This window comes from Oratosquilla oratoria, chromosome 35 (genome assembly GCF_046742065.1).
Source record: "Oratosquilla oratoria isolate Oo_2021 chromosome 35, ASM4674206v1, whole genome shotgun sequence".
NCBI lineage: Eukaryota > Metazoa > Arthropoda > Malacostraca > Stomatopoda > Squillidae > Oratosquilla > Oratosquilla oratoria.
In genome coordinates, this window is record NC_134811.1 from 8122546 (window position 1) to 8127545 (window position 5000).

Consider the following 5000-nt stretch of genomic DNA (forward strand, 5'->3'; position numbering starts at 1 on the left):
TTTTGGACAGGGTGGGGGGGGGGTCCTTCCTAGAAAAATCTTGAAGCTTTTTTTTTTTTTTTTTTAAGAAGAGCAAATATGAGAATAGTGTGTGTTTACATCTTCAACACAATGAGACACTTTTTATGTTTTTTTTTTCCGTTTACTACCCTATGATTTTATTTATTTCCATTAATGTATTCTATTCAGGGACTTTTCAAGCGAGGGGTGATCAAAAAGTAATGACAGTGATACCATATATTTTCACGGTACAGAGGTAAATCCAAATAGTGGCCTACATTCCTTCAAAGTACTCCCCTCCTGCCTCTATGCAACGTTCCATCCTCTTTCGCCACTTCATGAAGCACTCACGGTACTCAGAAGCCGATATACCTCGTAGCTCTGAATTGACTGCTCGCGCCAGATCTTGGATGCGATGAAACAGCTTCCCTGCGATCGCACCCTTGATCTTTGGAAACAACCAAAAATCACAGGGAGCAAGGTCAGGCGAGTAGGGTGGGTGGGGGAGAAGTGTGATCCCCTGCTGCTCCAGGAACTGCACAGTGAGGCGAGCTTTGTGGGGGGCAGCATTGTCATGGTGCAGCAAAAGGCGCGATCGGCGACGGGTTGGTGCAGTCTTGGCCTGATATTCCAGGACTCGAGGAAGGACGTGATTAGTGTAGTACTGGGCTGTGATAGTACACTGTTGAGGCATTACATCCACACACATTGGTCCTTGTGAATTGAAGAAGATGGTGAAAAGGCGCTTCCTGCTGCGAAATCCTTCCTTCAGAATCTGAGGTCGAGGTTCTTCATCACTCAACCACACCATGTTAGACTGCTTGTCTCTGGTGGTGAAGAAAGAAATCCAACACTCATCTCCGGTAGCTACATCTGAGAACCGTTTCGGACCATTTGGCTCAAATTCAGCCAGCCATAGACGACAAATCCGCACCCGTTCGCTCTTCTGCTCTTCCGTAAGCAAATGAGGTATCCATCGAGCACACTTCTTCCTCAGCCCTAAGTGTTCATGCACGATGTCATGTGCGCTCCCATAACTGACACCGAGCTCCAAGGATAAGAATCGAAGAGTAACAGTTGGATCTTCGTCAATGATGGCCCGCGCACGGACCGTCGTTGCTTCGGTCACGGATGTCCGAGGGCGGCCAGGACGATGATCATCTTCTAGCTGCAATTTTCCGGCTGCGAAAGCTCGAATCCAACGGAAAACAGTTTCCAGTGATGGAGTAGACTCGGGAAAAACTTGAAACAATTCCTCTCTGATCTCCGTTGCTTTTTTCCCGAGTTTCCACCTTGTGAAGGTGTAGAATCTGCAGCCTTCTTTCGAAAAATCCATGTTTCCGGTTAGAGAGGAAAACCAACAATGACGCAATCGCACAGCGCAACGATAAAATGTAAGCTAGATAAACAGCGACAAGCTCAAACATGTAACAACAGGCAACACTTGCTGCCCCTTGCTCCCCGCCCCCCCCCCCAACACTTATAGTCTCTCAGCTACGAGTCCGACTGTCATTACTTTCTGATCACCCCTAGTAGTTCATTTAGGTAATCCAATCTGGCTTTTTCTTTAGTGATTTTATTGCATGGTCTTGGTTTTGATCTTGTTCTTGTTCATGTTCCTGTTCTTTTTCTTATTCTTCCTCTTGCTCTTCTTGTTCGTGTTCATGTTCTTCCTCTTCCTCTTGCCTTGTCTATGACAGGTGCGGGTTGTCTGAAGGCTTTGTGTGTCATACAATTAATCCATATATGAAAGCTGTGACGTCTAAAATCAATTGGAATAAGTTAACACTTTTTGCCGTTTGCAACATGTCTAAACACGAGAAAATATTAACTACAATTGACGTTTTAACCTAATGAAAAGTGCATCGTATGAATAAATATCTTCTATTTTCTAAGGCTGTTGCTTACGTTCTTACTAGGGTTACAACAATATCTTCCGCATCAAATTAATTCCAATTTCGACATTTTTGGACCAATTTTTGGACCAATTGAACACGTTCTTCGAGTTATGGACTTAACTCTTGTCAACTGGGAGTTAAGGGAGTATCACAGAGTTGAATGAAATCACCTTACGACAAACAGAATGAAGAAATGTCATCCGAAACAGGAGTGGGACATCAAGACGCTCCCCTTCGCTTGGACGGGCCAGACGCAAAGAAAACGTACCACCAGACACATGTGGAGTTTGACCTACAAGTCACTGACCCAGTGTCTTCTGACCTCGTTAGACTCCATCTTTAATCCTATCGAGGGTTTCCCATAGGCAAGTGGATCATCTGTCGATAGCCACAATAAATTCACAAGTAGTGAACAGTAATGAAGAGTTGCAGTCACACAAGGTCGGTTTCACTTTTCATTTTAATTGTTTGTTTTTTTAAACGCCAGTAAACAATAACATATTAGAAGATAAAGTTTAGTCTTGACAACATACACCAACTATGCTTAAAAAGTGGCAACAGTCGTTTGAAGAACTAACGGTGATATTCTTAAAAGGAATTTCTTTCCCTATATGAATTTTTCCTTATATAAATCTTATATAAACACTAAGAAGAGAATTTTTTTTTAAGAATATCACCGTAAGAGTCTTACGGTGGTATTCTTAGAATAAAATCTTATATAAATCTTATATAAATCCTTGGACGGGAATGATTTTTTCAATACCACCGTAAGTACTAAAATTAACATTTAATCGTGTACGTTTACAAATCATTCTGAAGAAAATATTGTCTAAACGTTCTGAAAGGTTTAATCACTACCGGTCTTTGTGTTCAAATGCAGACGATTCCCCCAGTTTGAAATTTCCCAAATTAAGAAAAAAATCTCTAACATTCGGAATAACAAATCCAAAAATATGAAAGGTTCCGAACACCAGAAGTGATTTTTAATGTCCTGGTTAATCCTAGATATATTTTTTTCTAAATATTGGAGAGTTCTGAATTTTCAAAAATATCGAAAAAAGAGTCTAATCAGAAGTGCGCTTGAAATAGGAAATATAATCTATCTAGCATTAATCAGAAACTGATTACTTAGGAACTTTATCTCTGTTCATGAATACGTGGTCCATGTATAATCTGTATGATGCATTATAGTTATATAACATATTCATGATAATCAATATGATGTTTACCTGGATAGTCTCTCTCTCTCTCTTTCTCTCTCTCTCTCTCTCTCTCTCTCTCTCTCTCTCTCTCTCTCTCTCTCTCTCTCTCTCTCTCTCTCTCTCTCTCTCTCTATCTCTCTCTCTCTCTCTCTCTCTCTCTCTCTCTCTCTCTCTCTCTCTCTCTCTCTCTCTCTCTCTCTCTCTCTCTCTCTCTCTCTCTCTCTCTCTCTCTCTCTCTCTCTCTCTCTCTCTCTCTCTCTCTCTCTCTCTCTCTCTCTCTCTCTCTCTCTCTCTCTCTCTCTCTCTCTCTCTCTCTCTCTCTCTCTCTCTCTCTCACTTTCATGTACACACACACAAACACACTCGTGTGTGTGTGTGTGTGTGTGTGTGTGTGTGTGTGTGTGTGTGTGTGTGTGTGTGTGTGTGTGTGTGTGTGTGTGTGTGTACGTGTGTGTGCGTGCGTGTGTTTGTGTGTATGTGTGTGTGTATGTGTGTGTATGTGTGTGATTGTGTGTACGTGTGTGTGCGTGTGTGTGTTTGTGTGTATGTGTATGTGTGTGTATGTGTGCGTGTGTGTATGTGTGTGTGTGTGTGTGTGTGTGTGTGTGTGTGTGTGTGTGTGTGTGTGTGTGTGTGTGTGTGTGTGTGTGTGTGTGTGTGTGTGTGTGTGTGTGTGTGTGTGTGTGTGTGTGTGTGTGTGTGTGTGTGTGTGTTGTGTATGTGCGTGTGTGTTTGTGTGTGTGTGCGTGCGCGCGCGCGTATGTGTATGTGTGTGTGTGTGTGTTTGTGTATATGTGTGTATGTTGAAAGTCATATCATTTACCCATAGATCGGGCTATGTATGAGCTCTGAATTCTCATCCGGGAGGGTAGTACCTGTCGATCATGAAACCAGCACATGATTGAAGACCATGATTAAACATACATACTCACAAACACGACTCGATGGGGCAATGGTAGCGATCGCGGCCGCCACTACGGCGGTCCGGGTTTGAATCCTGCCCAGGGCTGAAATAATTTTAGCATCGCTGCGCTGCGATTCGTTATTCCAACTCTCGTGGGCGGGGAGTTGGGTGTGTGTGTGAGTGTAAGGTCACAGCATTACCCATAGATCGGTCATATATGAGCTCTAAGCTCTCTTGCGCGAGGGAAATAGCTGTCGATCACAAGTCCATCACTTGATCCGAGACCACGCACACACACGCGCGCAAGCGCTATATGCATTAATCTTCACCTTCGTATCGTAACTGATGATGCTTTTACCTAGAAATTCCTGGAAGAGTTTGACAGAAGCTCCAATTACCGAGTTCTTTCTCTTTGCCTGCTACTCAGCACACTTAGAATATCAAAATCTAGGACCAGAAATAACCATTTCTAATTCATATCACTCTGAGTTCACCCACGCCTCTCCGGCTTAGAATCCAATTCTTGAGCCACATAGACAAAATTTCCAGAACTGGTAAAGCATCCTTGGTTCCTCTTAGCTAAACCTCGATTAAGCGTTCGAGCTTCATTTTCTTCGAAAGCCACATGAGGAGTTTTGTAAATTATTCATAAATATAGCTGGAAGCTCCTTCACTCACTCACAGAACAAGGATTTACTTCCAATAGTTCCTGCAATACTTGGGACAAAAGTTTATATCAACTCGTTTGTTTCACAAAAGATCATGTCGAGTCATAGTTCCATCACGAGAGTAGAGAAAAACTGTCCACAAGGATAGAAACGCTGGGAAAATACAGTCCATAAAAACAAAAACAGGCTCCAGTCTGTTAATAATTTCAAAATTCATCACTCAGCTTTACGTTGGGTTATGTATGTTGTCCTAGTTAAGACAGTTTGTGCAAACTATGTGAAGACGAGAGTAGGAATACTTGGGATTTCAAAAGACCCTCTTGTAGGA